The 20,150-nt window shown below is 32.7% G+C and overlaps 2 long non-coding RNA genes across 2 annotated transcripts; one reads left to right on the top strand and one right to left on the bottom strand.

Moving 5' to 3' along the window:
- The first annotated feature begins 652 nt into the window (after window positions 1–652).
- LOC117105175 lies at window positions 653–8,116 on the top strand. The gene is made up of 3 exons (XR_004444867.1): window positions 653–790; window positions 6,412–6,473; window positions 7,385–8,116. It is a non-coding gene; the product is annotated as an uncharacterized LOC117105175 (long non-coding RNA).
- Window positions 8,117–13,495: 5,379 nt separating this feature from the next.
- On the bottom strand, window positions 13,496–19,655 carry LOC117105179. Its single transcript, XR_004444868.1, has 4 exons — window positions 19,592–19,655; window positions 15,412–15,511; window positions 15,001–15,102; window positions 13,496–13,869 (listed from the first exon to the last, which is right to left on the bottom strand). It is a non-coding gene; the product is annotated as an uncharacterized LOC117105179 (long non-coding RNA).
- Between the last annotated feature and the right edge of the window lie 495 nt (window positions 19,656–20,150).

Raw genomic sequence — 20,150 nt, 5'->3', positions numbered from 1 at the left:
ACTTAAAAAAGGGAAATGAACGTTTGTTGGAAATCACGTCTGTTCAAATCTGGCGAAGCTGGACGCTTTTGAAGTTTGAAACCGGGCCTGTTTTGTTTTGTAAGTGACGTGTAGGGATCACTGGGGTCCAACTTAAAAATAAGGGCGGTGAACGTTTGTTGGAAATCACCTCCTCTAGCTCTATTTGTACAAAATTTCGTGCACGTCTGTTCAAAACTGGCGACGCTGGCCACTTTTAAAGTTTGTAAAGTTTTGGTAACGAACAAGAACAAGAATAGCAGTGAGACTCTGGGTCAACAAACAAAAGATTGAGAAGTACTGTAGTGAATAAATAATTTTTTTGACTTGATTCATTTGATCCCTTTAAATGGGATTCATTGAATTCTTAAGGGTTTTTTTTATTTTTTTTTTTCCTGTTTTTCTATTTTTTGTTTTGTTTTGTTATGTTTTGTTTGTTTGTTTGTTTGTTTGTTTGTTTGTTTGTTTGTTTGTTTGTTTGTTTTTTTTTTTTTTTTTTTTTTTTTTTTTTTTTTTTTTTGGCACGGACGTTTTCTACCAAAAGAACTGAGACGAGACACTTGGTTAAGGGCCTACTGGCAATCCTGTTCTGGGAGCGCATTTTTGGTAAAATGTTGACTATTTACACATGTGATCTTTATTTATATCGTGGGTTGTTTTCCAAGAAAAACAAGTGACAATTATATTCATTTGAAGACATTGGTAAGTTGCTTTGGAATCTACAATTTTGTTCAATAATAAACATGGAATATTTCAAGACACCGGCTTTAATGTAAGTAGAGAGCAGTTACGGTTTTAAAGACAATAGTTTAGATCGAACCATGTGCACATGGTAAGTAGGCTAGGCTAGGCGGTTGTCGAGCGTTGTTTTACAACACCTTCTTTCAGTATGGTTCGCGACCCACGGAGATGTTTATGGGTCACATGGATCACCTCTTCAGGTTGTATTATTTGCTAATCCTTTCTGAAAGTAGTGTTAGGGTGGTATTTATATTGTGATTTTGTTTTGTTTCTATTTCAATTTATCACATGAGTAGTAATATTAATAAACGTTGATGGTAGTACTAATTGCTTAGACATTATTGAATAGGATAGTCTATTCTTTCACTAACTCGGCCCAAGTCAACTCGGTCCCAAGTAGTCAACTCGGCCCTAAGAGGTCAAATCGGCCCCAATTTCTGTATATTTACTTAATATTTACCAAAAGATATTTGATTGCAAAGCCAAAATTATAGTGTTTTATATCGTTGCCTTTGTTATATCTTTACAATACAATGAGTAATTGCCTTTCAAAGTTATTTGTGCATACAGTATATTGTTTAATGGAATGAACTATCAACATAACATAAATAAACCATTTGTTGACCACTTCCAGAACTAATACTTTGGGACATGATTATTAAGACATTAAAACTGTTGATCTATAGTGAAAAACAAATTTAGATTTTTAGGCAATTTTTTGGGCTCCCTTATTTTCTCATTTATTCAATACTAGCCTGTGTGACAACTTAACCATTTTGCCACGACTATATAAAAGATAATGAGAAACGAATACCATATGTATACAGACTTTAGAAACACTTCAGTAGAGAAAACCAATATTTATAGACCTATCCTTAGGTATATTTAAATATATGTACATTATATAATATACTTAATACATTTTAAATATACATATATACATTTATATGTAAATTATATATATTTATATACATTTAAATATATATATAGGCATATGTATATGTTATATGTATATAAATCATTATATAATAGGTAAAATCTAAACCATCATTTATATATAAGTATAATAGGAAACGAATACTATATAGCAATATGGACTTCAGAAAAACTTCATTGGAGAATAATTTCAGTATATTTAAATATGCCTAGTATATATAAATATATGTAATAATGTATATTTGATATGCCTATAAATCAGTATGTTCATATCGTTATTATCAATAGTTTTTGTTATGCTTTTTTTATTATTATTATTTTAATATTAACTTGGGGCTGAGTTGACTCGAATTCAGTACTTAAACCCTAACATAGGCAAGTTTGAGTTTTAGCCGGCATGATAAACACTTTGTAATAAGAACCTTAATAGGGTGAGTGGTGGCTGAAAGTTGTTAAAAGGTATAAAGTAAAAACTAACCAATATAATTCTATAATAAAGTGGAAAAAATGAAGTGGGAAAAAAAAAAACGAAAACCAAGTTCACTGCGTAGTGAGACATAAACTGTGTCTGCAATGGTAATAGCGAGGTACATCGTGAATCATTGTGTGCCATATGAGCTGACCTTGCATAGGAAAGTGCATTTTCAGTTTATTGCGATTCAATGACTGAAAGCAAAAATTGCTCATGCATATCACAGTAGTTTTGAGTTTAACCTAGATGAAACTGGTTTAAGCGCTTTAGAAAATGCAAATTGTGTTTAACAACTTAATCAAGTGTCAACAAAAAATCTTTAAATGGTCCTCATAATCCACACCCTACTGCGGATCATCACCAAAATTGGATCATTTCTTCATTTCACCATGAAAAACTATTCTGCAAAGTGTCATTTTTACCAATCTATAACTGAAATGTAAGCAATTTAAATGACCCTCAAATTTACACCCGAACCTGGATCGTCCCCTACACATAATAGTATCTACTGTAACTTGGTTAAACTTTTTCTGAATGTTTTATTCAGATCAGTTGATTCTTTTAGAAATATTTTGTCTGGGATGTTTTCCTTTAAATGGTGCTCAGATCCACACCATACTGCTGATCATCACAAAAAAATTTATTAATTTTTTTGCAAGACCTTTACAAAGTACAGGTATTATAGAATGTTTCATTTAGACCCATTCGTTTTTTTAAAGAGATATTTACAGTAGGTCTGGGTCGTCAAAAATTGAAAAGACCCTTCAATTTACACCCTTCAATGGATAAGTCACTAACACATAAAAATTTTATTGCTTGTAACTTGATTGAACTTTCCCACAAGTTTCATTCACATCAACTGACTGGTCTTTGAAATATCTGGTGTTTGACCTTAAATCCCTTTAAATAGTCCTCACACGCACACCCCGCCATAGATTGATCCTAAATATTAGGAGGTACATCCTTGATATATGGCCTATGCTTCAGCAAAGCACAGAAAAAAAGTGACCAAAGTGACGGCAAGAAAAAAATAGTGCAAAAAGATAGGAAATATATGCAAGAAAAAAGAAAAAAAAAATCAGAACAAAAACAATGACTTTTCCCAGTACTGCTGGGAAAAGCCAATAATAAAAAATAACAAAATTGTATTTACAGTACACTTATAATCATTCAAATCCATTTCGGCCTGGTCAGCCTTTTAGTTTGTTCTCCTCCTGCTTTGTTTTGATGTTTATATTGATGTGATTTGTGCTTCTACTGTTTTCTTCAATGTCAGTTTTTTTATTGTATCTTTTTACCAATTTTAACATTGATTTTATGTAAAAGATTAATTTTACAATTCAGTTTTTCTGTGAAGATGATTTTATTAATAAATATACCATTATGAATGAATGATATTTACTGGGAAATAAGATTTTGATTAATATTTATACCACATTTGGCTCTGTTTTTAGCCAACTGGATGCAGTATCAAGTCCATAAAGTGAAACAGGAGTTTTTGTCTAATACGCCATAGCCCCTGAAAAAAATGACAATTTTAATGTTTTAGAGGCTTATATTTTTTCTCCCCGATGAATTTTGGTTTTTCTTTTTTTCTGTAGTCTGGGTTTTTTTTTTGGGGGGGGGGGGGGGGGGGGGGGGGGGAGGAAAGGAAAAATCCCTCCGGTAGTGCCACCACTGGCAATTGAAACAAATGAATGGACCACAAATTGAAATTGGATCATCAGACCTTTAAAACCTTGCAAATACCAGGAACTATGTAGACTTTGTAGACGGCGCAGTGGCAAAGCCTATCAACGGCGGACAAGCGTAATAGATACTGTAGATGCACTCCCCCCTATACTGTACTGTAGATATAGATGATAAATGTACTTTGTTCTAGAACATTTCGCAAACTCATGTATGCATATCTCAGGTGGAAATATTTGAATATTCTACAACATGAAATCTGGTTTTTCTTTGTCACAACCCTAACCTTAACCCTAACCCTTACCAGTCATGAGCTCATTTTGCTCCGAACTTTTGCACTCAAAATACTGGTTGCTTCTGTCATCATTGTAATCGTCATAATTATTATCACCATTTAGGCGAGACTTTTTTAATACCTCGTTTAGTGAACCCGTCTTCAATAATTACGAATAATGATTACGAATAAAAACAAAATTTTATTTCTGGCCAATTATCGCACCCGCCACCATAAAAAAATGTAAATTAAAAAAAAAAAATTCAAGTGTTTCTTTATTTCTATTTTGCCCGCCGCTACCTTGAAATCTCCAAAAATAAGATGTACTTATTCCATCCCATCTACACTGTCTACATTTACAAATAAAATTTTATTTTTATTTTCTCCTGTTTGAATGTTTTTGGCTAAAAAATTGCTAATAATATACCAAAAGTTTATTTGGATTTCGTTTTTGCAAAACAAGGTATAAATAAAGTCCTATTATAAGATAGTCTATAATATAGTTTATATATTATAAGATAGTCTATAATATAGTTTATATATAAGTTATCCTCATTTTTTTGTACTTTAATAGAATCATTCTGCTAGGTTTGTCACATGACCAATAGTGGGTATAAATTTTAAACAGACATCTCCAGTGGCGTTCTCAGTAATTAGGAAATAATGGCTTCTTTGGATTGTTTCTTCTATAAGGTACATTATAGTTGATGTTGAATTTATTGTTTGTTGTTGGAATACCAGTAAATTATACCAAATTAATTGGTATAGTTTGTTATCATTAAATGTTACTTTTCCTTTAAATTATGTTAGGATTTTTCTTCCTGTATCATTGTTGTTGCTGGGTACCTTGGTCAATGTATTTAAATTCCCATAATATCACATCATGTTTCCAAAAGATTTATAGATTAATTAGGCATATGTTTTAATAATGATAAAGATTTTATCTACTGTATTTGTTTTATTATCATTTATTTTTGCTGTAACCTGGATCCATCACTGTTATTACTTGCATTTTTTGAAAAGATTTTTATATATTTTTTTTCGAAGATTGTACCATTATTGCTTATTTTTAACTGTTTATTATTTCAGAATATAAAAAATATTGAGTTTACCTAAGCCATGTGCAAAGCAAACACAAAACGTTTGCGAACGTTGTGGTTAGGTATGTCACAAAATAACGTTCACACAACGATGTAAGAACGTTTAAACGTTGTGAGGTTGTGAAATTAGGTTATACAGCATACATACAGTATGTGGCCAAGAAAAGCCAAACCAGTCAGTGGTTGCAAAAATCAAATTATTTTTAGTTATTAAAAATGAGATTTTAAAAGAATCATTTAAATCCGACATTTCCTCATGAAGTTTAATACAAGCATAAAAAATTAAAGAACAATATTAATATAGAAATCAGCCTTTCAAAGTTTATGAATTCAGGCATTTCTCAGGCAAAGATTATAATCAAATCGTTAAAAATTGTTGTTTTAACATTGATATAAATGGGAAAAATAACCGCAAGCATGATAAAAGTTAGTTTAGTTCAATAAAATAGATTTCAAAAATGTTGGGCGAAAGGTGGGGGGGGGGGGAAGTAGGGCCGATCGAGACAACACTATCCTAGGTGTTCAGACACCCAAAAATAACATTTGAGTTGAGGTGTTCTGGGTTATAATTTTTTTCTTTTTCTTTCTTTTATTCTCTTTTTTTTTTACCTCCCATCCCCCACCAAACTCCGCCCCTGTATGGTTCTATAAAATAACATTTTTAGGCCACCAGCCTAGAGGCTCGCTTTGGGATGATTTTGGTACCATCACATGCCCCTCCAAACATTTTGTGCATCCCCTACCTGATCTCCTACACCCCCTCCCAAGTCACAGTCAAGTAGTTAAAAATCACCTCCAAATTTTTTCGAGTTAGCACTCATCAAACTGATTATGGAGCCCCTATGCGCCCCAACAAACACCTCCACTACCATCACGTGGTGAATTACATTATAAAATCCCCCCCCCCCCCACCTCTACTCTCAAATCATTTCGCTGCCATTGGCCTTCCAGGTAGTTCCTCAGTCCTTGGTTAATTTAATTATCAAAAGCCACTATCAATTATCCTGCAACTCATTATGTTCGATATAGTCTTCGTCTTTAGCCCTATGTAGAGGAAATTCAAATTTACATACTGTACTCATATTTCCCATATTTACATGGCACTTTTTTGTAAATAAATTGAATATTTTTTATTGTAATTTGTAAAATTATTACTTATTTCTAAATAATCAATATTTCAGAATGAAAAAAGTTGTGTGATCTTCAAGCCATGAGTAAACAAGCACTATGCACCTTGCAACAGGTAAGGAAATGATTTTCTAATTCTAAGAAAGTGAATATTATTTGTTAATACTTACAATTAAAGTACCAGGTTTAAAAGCAATTCTTAATAAGATATAAAAACAGAATAAATTTCTTACTATATTTATTATCTACAACAGTATTTCATTTATATAAAAATATAGTCTGGTATAAAATTTTGGAAAAATAATATTGCAGCGCTTCGTATCTGTATTAAGAAAGACGCAGATATATTGTTACTGACCAGATTAGACTTAGATTCCTTAAAAAAAATTTATTTTATAAGTTGATTTGCTTCTTTAAATCTGTTAATTAAATACTAGTTAATTGATTGTGATCATGGAAGTAATATTACAGTAACTTGATAACTAATAAAATTCACCTAAGCTCGTGAAATATCCATAGCTTCCTTGGCGGCCTCTGGCCACCAGCCTAGAGGCTTGCTTTGGGCAGATTTTTGTACCATCACGCAGATTGCGTATGTAGGGGGTGCGCACGCCCCTCCAAAAATTGCATGCATCCCCTACCCGATCTCCCAATCCCCTGCCCGATTTTCGAATCACAGTCAAGTAGTTAAAAATCCTTAAAACCACCTTATTTTTTTGAGTGCCCATCAAACTGATCATGACCCTCAATTACCCTATGCGCTGTCAAGAAGGACCCTCATTTCGAGCATCCTAGATATCCACTGCCAGCACGTGGTGAATTACATTATAAAATCCCCCACTCTCCCCTCCCCCTTCTACTAGCATATTCAAAAGTTGTTTTTCTTGTTCAACAATAAGTCTGTGTATTATGTATCTTGTAAATGACTGCTGTCATCTTATAAAGTAGATGAAATTATTGTAATACTTGCAGTTATTTAATAGTGTAATTGCACTATCATAAATTCTTGTTCTCTATATTTTCCAGGAAAACACAGGCACATGTGTATTGTGGATTTGCGAAGACAAGCATTAAGTAAGAGTTTGTTATTGCATGAAGCAGATAAACAATTGGATGTCCAGTCAGATTTGTTGGAAGCTTGGATAACTGGGGCAAACCAAAGCTGTAAAGAAGGTTGAGCAAAGAAATGCATTGTGGGAAATCAGGACTGATTAGTTTGAACCCTGGTAACTGAACCTCAGCAACATCAAAATGTGAGATAAAGCGTGGAAGTCAAATTTTAACGTATAGAAATGAAGTAATGAACTTTGAGAAACAGACTACAATAATTTGTTTAAATTATGTAGTGTACAGTATACTGGTACTTGAAGCTTAGTGAACTCTGATGTATGGAGATGAAGCAGATAAATTGTGGAAAGTCTAAACCACAACAGACATTTGTTGTGCATTCATAGAATGAATGATTATGAATTGAAGTACTGTTTGCCAAGTGAAGTTTGTGATTTATTAAGTAAAGTAAGTGTTGACCTTTCAAAATGCTGAAGTTTTTGACTGATTCTGGATCTAGTTAAAAATAGAATGTTGGTCCGATTCAGAACTTAATTTAAAAGTTTTTGAATTTTAGTTTTTGTTGGACCAATTCTGGTCTGTAGTGTAAATTATTGATCCTATTGTGGACTTACAGTAGTTAAAATGTTGGTCCAATTCCGGACTTGGTTAAAATCCTGGACTTGGTGTAAAATATTGGTCCAATTCTGAACTTTAGTGTACATGTATGGTTGAGTTTTATTCTGGACTTAGTTAAATTAATGTAAATTGTTGGTCCTATCTTGGACTTAGTGTAAAATCCTGGACTTAGTGTAAAATATTGGTCCAATTCTGGACTTTAGTGTACATGTATGGTTGAGTTTTATTCTGAACTTAGTTAAATTAATGTAAATTGTTGAGTCCTATTCTGGACTTAGTTAAATTAATGTAAATTGTTGAGTCCTATTCTGGACTAAGTTAAAATTCTGGACTTTAATAGTGTAAATGGCTGAGTCCTATCCTGGGACTTAGTTAAATTAATGTAAATGTTGAGTCCTATTCTGTACTTAGTTAAATTAATGTAAATTGTTGAGTCTTATTCTGGACTAAGTTAAAATTCTGGACTTTAATAGTGTAAATGGTTGAGTCCTATACTGGGACTTAGTTAAATTAATGTAAATTGTTGAGTCCTATGCTGGACTTGGTTAAATTAATGTAAATGGTTGAGTCCTATTCTGGACTTAGTTAAAATTCTGGACTTAATGTAAATGGTTGAGTCCTATTCTGGACTTAGTTAAATTAATGTAAATGGTTGAGTCCTATTCTGGACTTAGTTAAATTTATGGACTTAGTGATAATGGTTGAGTCCTATTCTGGACTTAGTTAAATTTATGGACTTAATGTAAATGGTTGAGTCCTATTCTGGACTTAGTTAAATTAATGTAAATGGTTGAGTCCTATTCTGGACTTAGTTAAATTAATGTAAATGGTTGAGTCCTATTCTGGACTTAGTGTAAATGGTTGAGTCCTATTCTGGACTTAGTTAAATTTCTGGACTTGAATAAAACTAATTGCAACACCATATTCATTGTACTACAACTCTTTTGTAGCGTTCTGTATTTCAAACAACACATACAATCCAATAAATGTTAACGAAACTTTTTTTGAAAATTTCGGCAGCATTTCGCGCATTAAGACAGTTGGGATTATCCAAGCGGAAGCGATCGCCTATGATAGGCGATCGCCACGCGTGGAACCTACGCGCCACCCACCACCCTTGGCCCCGCTGAAAGATATATATGCCTCTCAGAAGTTGTTCTGGACTTGGTGTCAGTTTTGCAGTTTTCTTGAGTTTTGCAGTTTCAAGTTGATTGCAATGAATATTCATCATTTTCTGCCTGCTAATGAGGGCTGCTGGTCTGGTTGTATATGCAGATGAATTAACTGTAGCAAGCTATCTGTAATTTAAAAATATTTAAAAATAGAATATTAGATTTAAGGAACAAATATTTGGACTTTTATTATTTTTACTACATTTTAAATAATTGCTAAATAACATGTTTTCATTCATTTAAAAAAATACTACATTTAATAACTTTGTATAAATTCAACACCAACACGAGTTTGATAAAACCTGACTATAATATATCCCAAGGCAATGCTTGTTAATGTGCAGACCTTTCTTGGTGAGTTCACAGTGAACTTTCCCGAATGGTGATTTACACATTGTGACATTGCAAACTCAGATATGAGATTGTAAAGTTTAATGATTCAAATTGTGTATCACTTATGGTGATATTGCATGAATGGAAAAAGGATAGGCTTAAAATTGAATCTCAAATGGATTACTACATGAAAATATTAATTGAACAAGAAGCAAAGGAAAAAAATATTATATTTTACTGTTGCAGAAGATTACTTATTATTATCAGGGCAAGATCCAGACACAAAACCACCTTTAGGGGAAGTTTTTATAATAATATAACTCAGTTTGGACAACTAATAATTTCTTTTTGTTTTTAGTTTTGGATAGAGGAGTTAAAGCCACCACAATTATGAAAATTACACAATCACTATCACAGTAAATCCTGCACAGTAAAAAATAAAGATATTACAGTCGTATTACAACTCTTAACCTAAATTATTTAACTTAATAATGATGGTGGATGCTCATGAAAAATCACTACATGTATATCAAAGAAAATGCAGCAATATATAATTTTACAATACAAATCACAAATTACCCATAGCTAAAAAATAACACTCGATACTAGGCCTACATCATAATTGGAAGTAGTGGTTTGGCGCAGTTGGGACAGTTTGGTTTCGCAACCTTGAGGTCAGGGTTTTAATCCCTCACTGTGCATTTAACTTGTGTCCTTGAGCAAGGTACTTTATCTGCATTGCTTCTCACAACACAGGAGTAATTTGGTGGTGGTGGTGGTGGTGGTGTTAAATGCCAAAAAATACTCCCCCAGGGAGCTGGAGTTTGTGTTCCATAGGCGTTTAATCCAATGACCAGGGGAAATAATGCGAAGCGACTTAGTTAAATTAATGTAAATTGTTGAGTCCTATTCTGGACTAAGTTAAAATTCTGGACTTTAATAGTGTAAATGGTTGAGTCCTATACTGGGACTTAGTTAAATTAATGTAAATTGTTGAGTCCTATTCTGGACTAAGTTAAAATTCTGGACTTTAATAGTGTAAATGGTTGAGTCCTATACTGGGACTTAGTTAAATTAATGTAAATTGTTGAGTCCTATTCTGGACTAAGTTAAAATTCTGGACTTTAATAGTGTAAATGGTTGAGTCCTATACTGGGACTTAGTTAAATTAATGTAAATTGTTGAGTCCTATTCTGGACTAAGTTAAAATTCTGGACTTTAATAGTGTAAATGGTTGAGTCCTATACTGGGACTTAGTTAAATTAATGTAAATTGTTGAGTCCTATTCTGGACTAAGTTAAAATTCTGGACTTTAATAGTGTAAATGGTTGAGTCCTATACTGGGACTTAGTTAAATTAATGTAAATTGTTGAGTCCTATTCTGGACTAAGTTAAAATTCTGGACTTTAATAGTGTAAATGGTTGAGTCCTATACTGGGACTTAGTTAAATTAATGTAAATTGTTGAGTCCTATTCTGGACTAAGTTAAAATTCTGGACTTTAATAGTGTAAATGGTTGAGTCCTATACTGGGACTTAGTTAAATTAATGTAAATTGTTGAGTCCTATTCTGGACTAAGTTAAAATTCTGGACTTTAATAGTGTAAATGGTTGAGTCCTATACTGGGACTTAGTTAAATTAATGTAAATTGTTGAGTCCTATTCTGGACTAAGTTAAAATTCTGGACTTTAATAGTGTAAATGGTTGAGTCCTATACTGGGACTTAGTTAAATTAATGTAAATTGTTGAGTCCTATTCTGGACTAAGTTAAAATTCTGGACTTTAATAGTGTAAATGGTTGAGTCCTATACTGGGACTTAGTTAAATTAATGTAAATTGTTGAGTCCTATTCTGGACTAAGTTAAAATTCTGGACTTTAATAGTGTAAATGGTTGAGTCCTATACTGGGACTTAGTTAAATTAATGTAAATTGTTGAGTCCTATTCTGGACTAAGTTAAAATTCTGGACTTTAATAGTGTAAATGGTTGAGTCCTATACTGGGACTTAGTTAAATTAATGTAAATTGTTGAGTCCTATTCTGGACTAAGTTAAAATTCTGGACTTTAATAGTGTAAATGGTTGAGTCCTATACTGGGACTTAGTTAAATTAATGTAAATTGTTGAGTCCTATTCTGGACTAAGTTAAAATTCTGGACTTTAATAGTGTAAATGGTTGAGTCCTATACTGGGACTTAGTTAAATTAATGTAAATTGTTGAGTCCTATTCTGGACTAAGTTAAAATTCTGGACTTTAATAGTGTAAATGGTTGAGTCCTATACTGGGACTTAGTTAAATTAATGTAAATTGTTGAGTCCTATTCTGGACTAAGTTAAAATTCTGGACTTTAATAGTGTAAATGGTTGAGTCCTATACTGGGACTTAGTTAAATTAATGTAAATTGTTGAGTCCTATTCTGGACTAAGTTAAAATTCTGGACTTTAATAGTGTAAATGGTTGAGTCCTATACTGGGACTTAGTTAAATTAATGTAAATTGTTGAGTCCTATTCTGGACTAAGTTAAAATTCTGGACTTTAATAGTGTAAATGGTTGAGTCCTATACTGGGACTTAGTTAAATTAATGTAAATTGTTGAGTCCTATTCTGGACTAAGTTAAAATTCTGGACTTTAATAGTGTAAATGGTTGAGTCCTATACTGGGACTTAGTTAAATTAATGTAAATTGTTGAGTCCTATTCTGGACTAAGTTAAAATTCTGGACTTTAATAGTGTAAATGGTTGAGTCCTATACTGGGACTTAGTTAAATTAATGTAAATTGTTGAGTCCTATTCTGGACTAAGTTAAAATTCTGGACTTTAATAGTGTAAATGGTTGAGTCCTATACTGGGACTTAGTTAAATTAATGTAAATTGTTGAGTCCTATTCTGGACTAAGTTAAAATTCTGGACTTTAATAGTGTAAATGGTTGAGTCCTATACTGGGACTTAGTTAAATTAATGTAAATTGTTGAGTCCTATTCTGGACTAAGTTAAAATTCTGGACTTTAATAGTGTAAATGGTTGAGTCCTATACTGGGACTTAGTTAAATTAATGTAAATTGTTGAGTCCTATTCTGGACTAAGTTAAAATTCTGGACTTTAATAGTGTAAATGGTTGAGTCCTATACTGGGACTTAGTTAAATTAATGTAAATTGTTGAGTCCTATTCTGGACTAAGTTAAAATTCTGGACTTTAATAGTGTAAATGGTTGAGTCCTATACTGGGACTTAGTTAAATTAATGTAAATGTTGAGTCCTATTCTGGACTTCGTTAAATTAATGTAAATTGTTGAGTCCTATTCTGGACTAAGTTAAAATTCTGGACTTTAATAGTGTAAATGGTTGAGTCCTATACTGGGACTTAGTTAAATTATGTAAATTGTTGAGTCTTATGCTGGACTTGGTTAAATTAATGTAAATTGTTGAGTCCTATGCTGGACTTGGTTAAATTAATGTAAATGGTTGAGTCCTATTCTGGACTTAGTTAAATTAATGTAAATGGTTGAGTCCTATTCTGGACTTAGTTAAATTAATGTAAATGGTTGAGTCCTATTCTGGACTTAATTAAATTTATGGACTTAGTGTTAATGGTTGAGTCCTATTCTGGACTTAGTTAAATTAATGTAAATGGTTGAGTCCTATTCTGGACTTAGTTAAATTTCTGGACTTAGCGTTAATGGTTGAGTCCTATTCTGGACTTAGTTAAATTTCTGGACTTAGTGTAAATGGTTGAGTCCTATTCTGGACTTAGTCCTATTCTGGACTTAGTTAAATTTATGGACTTAGTGTTAATGGTTGAGTCCTATTCTGGACTTAGTTAAATTAATATAAATGGTTGAGTCCTATTCTGGACTTAGTTAAATTTCTGGACTTAGTGTAAATGGTTGAGTCCTATTCTGGACTTAGTTAAATTTCTGGACTTGAATAAAACTAATTGCAACACCATATTCATTGTACTACAACTCTTTTGTAGCGTACTGTATTTCAAACAACACATACAATCCAATAAATGTTAACGAAACTTTTTTGGAAAATTTCGGCAGCATTTCGCGCATTAAGACAGTTGGGATTATCCAAGCGGAAGCAATCGCCTATAATAGGCGATCGCCACGCGTGGAACCTACGCGCCACCCACCACCCTTGGCCCCGCTGAAAGATATATATGCCTCTCAGAAGTTGTTCTGGATTAGGTGTCAGTTTTGCAGTTTTCTTGAGTTTTGCAGTTTCAAGTTGATTTCAATGAATATTCATCATTTTCTGCCTGCTAATGAGGGCTGCTGGTCTGGTTGTATATGCAGATGAATTAACTGTAGCAAGCTATCTGTAATTTAAAAATATTTTAAAATAGAATATTAGATTTAAGCAACAAATATTTGGACTTTTATTATTTTTACTACATTTTAAATAATTGCTAAATAACATGTTTTCATTCATTTAAAAAATTACTACATTTAATAACTTTGTATAAATTCAACACCAACACGAGTTTGATAAAACCTGACTATAATATATCCGAAGGCAATGCTTGTTAATGTGCAGACCTTTCTTGGTGAGTTCACAGTGAACTTTCCCGAATGGTGATTTACACATTGTGACATTGCAAACTCAGATATGAGATTGTAAATGTTTAATGATTCAAATTGTGTATCACTTAAGGTGATATTGCATGAATGGAAAAAGGATAGGATTAAAATTTAATCTCAAATGGATTACTACATGAAAATATTAATTGAACAAGAAGCAAAGAAAAAAATATTATATTTTACTGTTGCAGAAGATTACTTATTATTATCAGGGCAAGATCCAGAGACAAAACCACCTTTAGGGGAAATTTTTATAATAATATAACTCAGTTTGGACAACCAATAATTTCTTTTTCTTTTTAGTTTTGGATAGAGGAGTTAAAGCCACCACAATTATGAAAATTACACAATCACTATCACAGTAAATCCTGCACAGTAAAAAATAAAGATATTACAGTCGTATTACAACTCTTAACCTAAATTATTTAACTTAATAATGATGGTGGATGCTCATAAAAAATCACTACATGTATATATCAAAGAAAATGCAGCAATATATAATTTTACAATACAAATCACAAATTAACCATAGCTAAAAAATAACACTCAATACTAGGCCTACATCATAATTTTTAAGTAGTGACGCAGTAGGGACGGTTTGGTTTCGCAACCTTGAGGTCAGGGTTTTAATCCCTCACTGTGCATTTAACTTGTGTCCTTGACAACACAGGAGTAATTTGGTGGTGGTGGTAGTGTTAAATGCCAAAAAATACTCCCCCAGGGAGCTGGAGTTTGTGTTCCATAGGCGTTTAATCCAATGACCGGGGGAAATAATGCGAAGCGGTTAAAGGGCTTGTTGGCGTTAAGCGCTATATAAAAGTCTAACATATTATTATTAATTTGAAAAAATGAAATATCTTTCCACTTACCAACATCTGGTATTCTTGTGTTGTTATCCACTTTCTCACATAGCAGAACATGATGTTTCTTAAGGCGTCACATCCAGTTGCCTACTATACCAACATGCCGCTCTAAAAAATAAGAGGAATAAATCAAAAACATATATTAAAATTAAATAAATAAACAAGTGCTAAAATAACATATGAAGCTGACTCATACGAATATGTTGGTTTGAACTGCAAGTAATTTGAAAACCCTATAATGAAAGATAACAAGTGTTATATTGATAATTTTAATCTTTTACAATGGGGACATGGATTATGATTGCTTTACCATTCATTTTTAATAACAAATTTAAAAATTAGAAAACTATGAATTTATAAATGACAAAATATATTAAATGGTCCTATACAGAAAAAATGAAATATCTTTCCACTTACCAACATCTGGTATTCTTGTGTTGTTATCCACTTTCTCACATAGCAGAACATGAGGTTTCTTAAGGCATCACATAGTTGCCTACTATACCAACATGCCGCTCTAAAAAATAAGAGGAATAAATGAGGGAATATGGTAGCATATAAGGGGAAAGTGTGCAGGATAAAAAAACCAATCAACTAGAATTTTTCCGAGCAAAATAATATTAATAATAATGCGACATTTATAAAGCACTACTTTATTAAGATCAGAGTACTTTAAGTGTTATACTGTTGAAAAAAAAATGTTTAAAAATCTACTCCAGTACGCCTACGAAGTAGGCTTGTTGAAAACAATGCCTGCGCCAGAAATTCCCCAATGACAAGCACAATATCTCTAAAAATGGCCCACATTTACCTCAGCCCCACCATGGTTAGTGCTGAGGTAAGCAAATATTATAGAATAGTGTACCTTTCATGGGATTTGCTCCATGGACTACTTTTCAAGATTATTATTAATTTAGGAGTTTCAAAGGCTTTATTTAAACGATTTTATAAATACTAATATCTAGAAAATACATGTAATTTTTTTTTCTAAACACACGAATTGCAGTTTCCTTCCCAATCGGGGGTGGGGGGGGGCCAGACTCCACTGATGAGCTCCTCCTCCCACTGGTGAGCCACCCCTGCTGTAACTTTAGATAGCTCTGAATGTAGATGGTCTGAAGATGTACAGTAGATGGTTTAAATACAATCTTTGCAGGAGCAAAGTCTGGCTTTGTGTGGGGGAAGGGTGCGAAAATTGATAATGTGGAACTAATTGGTTGCCTAGAAAACTCAAGATAAATGAGTTTTCTAGAATTAGAAAACTGATTGTATCTTTAAATAACAGATCATACCATTATTTTAGAGGTAAATTTTAACTGAAACTTTGAGGTACAGTAGCTATAAGTACAAAGGGTTAAAATAATACAGAAATTGTCAGAGTTTACAGGACTTTTCCCTAGACCCTGATCTTAGGGAAGTGGCAAATCTCAGATATATTTATTTAAGCTTTCTTTAACCAGGGGGTATCCATTCAGTGACTAGCACTGATTTTCAAAGAACCCTTGGTACAGTAAATATAACCAAAAAACATATTAATAGGAAGTTTTCAACAGGGGATGACTGGGCCCTCTGCTAGATATGCCCTTGCCAAAAATCCCAGATCTGAATTAAATATTTAATTTTTTATCTAAAACTGTAGTAAAATGATACTTTAGTTTACAGAGTAATAAATCCTCTCATTTTAAGTTTCTGACTGTGAAATGATACCTTGATAACAAAGCATATAAAGACTAAGTACCACAGAGGCAGAGGGTCTGCATTACTTATTTGAACCATGAAGGTATATACTTGGACAGTCACCCAAAGCCACCCAGTCTAAGAAGAGATTTTAAAAACGTACAAATTAATCAGCCAGGAAGCCTGGGCCACACAAAGTCACACCTTACCTAAGAGTACATTTCAAATTCAATACTGTAATACTTTGAATTGAAGCCCAATGCGCTTAATCTAAAGATGAAACCCATCTTGAATGGAATCTTCCCCCACCCCCTCTTTCGTTTGCAAATTTAGCCTCTAAAAGAATCCTATCTCAAAAAAAAGCCCATAGGCTTCTTTTCAAGATAATAAGCTTCTTTTCGAGATAGTATAGTACTGTAACATATACTGTACATGAATTTTTAAAAACAAAATAAAAACAAGCTTGGTTTATACTACAGTAGTTTAAGTGATTTAATACCAATTAAATATACTCAATGATAAAGATTGATGTTGTGGCCTTATTTATTGTTTCAAAGTACAAATTCACAAAATTTACAGCATTCATTTTGAAAAGAAGCCACCCCCCAACTGTTTACTCCTAAAGTTTGCAAAAAAAAAGAAGCCATGGGCTTCAATTTGAGGTTTTCCTGTATTGATGAATTAAAAATTGTAGACAACTATAGAAAAGATAATAAACCAGAATAAATGAATCTAAATTAATAATTAATATGTGGGCAGGGAAAGCACTGAACCCTCAGGCAGTGGTGTATCTAGGGGAGGGACCCAGATACATCACTTTATCACGGTAAACGAAGGGGTGTGGCAAGCCACCCTATTCACTCCCTCCCCCCCCCCTTCCCATTAGATCTGCCACTGCAGATTACTTGAGATCTGAGGTGCAAGTTTTCTAGATGTGAGATTTCTAGACACCCAGAACTAATTTGCCATCATTGGGGAGGGGGAAAGGGGAGGAAGAATATCCCCTCTCACACTCCTATGTCCATGATTTGTAAAAATAAATCGTAACATGAATGAAATTCAATATTACTGTATACATTTCTAATTTGTTTAGAAGTATTAAATATCAAATTATCATTTTAAAATATATTACAATAGAGGGTGGTGGTAATCAGTATTTTGGGTATAACTTGAGTTATATATATCTCGTTATCTTTGTTTGTTTGTTTAATTTATTTCTTTAATATTCAAAATTTTTATAAAAAATAAAGTCGGCAAAATAGAGTTCCTTAATAGCAGCTAAAAGCTGAATTAGGGACACTCTTTACAAACAGGGCCAATGAAAAAGCAAAATAGAGTTCCTTAATAGCAGCTAAAAGCTGAATTAGGGACACTCTTTACAAACAGGGCCAATGAAAAACATCAATTCAAAATATACAAACCCTAGTCAAATACAAAAATAGATTAAACTCCATTCAAATACAAAAATATAAAAACCCAAGTCAAATACAAAAATATAATTACTGTACCTATACTAGCAGTTTTGCTAGGAGGACAGTATACAACTCAATGAAAAAAATTATTGATTACTGTGTTACAAATTTTAATTATATTTTGTTTGATTTTGAATACAAATTTACGAAGGCAGTGTACCCCGAAGCCGTTTTAGCTGTGGTGGTTCCTTATTTTTTCGTCACCCCCGCGAATACATCGTGCACCGCGATAAAAATTGAATTGTAATTGAAAATTGCTTTCGTAAAACAAGCTAAATTAGAACCCAAAGAAAGTTACTTCAAATTCAATATTAATTAGCTATGAACAAATTAAGGAATTCATTGAATCAATGGACCCTCATAAACACAACAAACTGAACGTTTAATAGAAATATTCTAGACCTATTTTAAAGACTCAAGGAACACATTTAGATGTAGGCCTACGAACTGGCAGGCCGCCCGAGTCTCCTCTACTATTACTAGGCATAGGCCGTAGCCTGACCTAGTTATGAAATCATCGCATGATTTTACCTGTCTGCATGCACCGACCAAAAAGGATGTCAGTCACTCTATTCCCTCTCGAATGATGAAATGTTTATTTCTTTGACGAAAGTCTATCAATATAGCATTACAAACAAGTTCTTTCTAACACAATAGTTCTAGGCCTATTCATCGTATCCGTATTGTACTGCTGATGTTAGATGTGTTAAACACGTACTGCAGGAGCAAAAATCAGCATACGCACAGCTAAATGTAAATACGCACACGTATACTGATCATATCACTATAGCAACCGATAGCTGCTACAACAGTTGGTTATAAAAAACTAAAATTAAAAGACGGCGATTGACTTTTAAAGCAATTAGTAGAGCATGCATCGTACACTAAACAGAAAATTATTATACTTAGGTTAAATTTAATGCATTCAAACATTTTTTCAAGCATTAAATCTAACCTTCGTACAATAATTTTCCTATAGTGTACTATGAGGAGCTCTACTAATTGCTTATTATATACTATAATAATATACTCTAGGTAGGCCTAGGCATACAGTATATAATAATTATTATAAGACAAAATCTTGTGCAGAATAAATTCAAGTTCAAATAGCCTAGCTAGGACTACCTTCTTTCTCTATGTGCTCTAAATAATCTAAATGATGTTTTGTTCTGTAAAACTGATTTTTCCGGCCTATGGCAAACCACCATTCAACGATAAGCGAGCGTACTGTACAGTACTGTATTGTGCATGCATCACGACTTGGAAGGGCCTTTTAGGATCGAAGACCTGGCCGGCTAGCCTAGGCCTCAAAAAAGCGACAATAAATTTATATCAGTCCAGACTTACTCTACACATACCCTCTGTACGAATAAACGCTATAGTCGGCAAAATCAGAGTTGGTTTAACTAATTAAGCAATATTTTACATATAGGCCTACAGTTACTTACATTTTTCAGGTAAAAATGTTCAGGGTTCAGGTAACTTCCACGCTTCCATGATGTGTTGTTGTTTACCTGCGAAGCGCCGCCTATGGTTGTATGTAGAAGCAAGAGCGACCGCTTATTGTCCGCGCGTTCCTCCACGCTTGCTTGAATACGGGAAAAACCGTCAAGAAGAGCTAATTAGATAGAAATTTTTAAATAAATAGAATATTTATTTGTAGCAACAACAAATAAATAAATAAATAAGATACATAAAATTGAACAAAAATAATTTTTTAAAATTGTAAAAAAAAATTGAAAACCTATATATAAGCGCTTCGAACCAACAAACTTTAGTTCATTAGAACACATGATTAACCGACCTACTAAAAAATCACATAAAACGACAGACACAGTAAATATAAATTAATAAAGCGCTGCATTATTATATTAAGTCTATAATTTATACATATCGATGCTAATAAAAACTTAAATATTAAATTAGTTATATATGATTAAGTTAGATATAAATATTTATATAACAGAAAAAATTATATATTTATGAAACTAAATGAATTATTAAATT

The sequence above is a fragment of the Anneissia japonica genome, unplaced genomic scaffold (assembly GCF_011630105.1).
Source record: "Anneissia japonica isolate Jap-2015-1 unplaced genomic scaffold, ASM1163010v1 scaffold287852_len814684_cov197, whole genome shotgun sequence".
Lineage (NCBI taxonomy): Eukaryota > Metazoa > Echinodermata > Crinoidea > Comatulida > Comatulidae > Anneissia > Anneissia japonica.
Note: the sequence above shows the minus strand (reverse complement) of the source record. Positions and strands in the feature narration are given on the sequence as shown.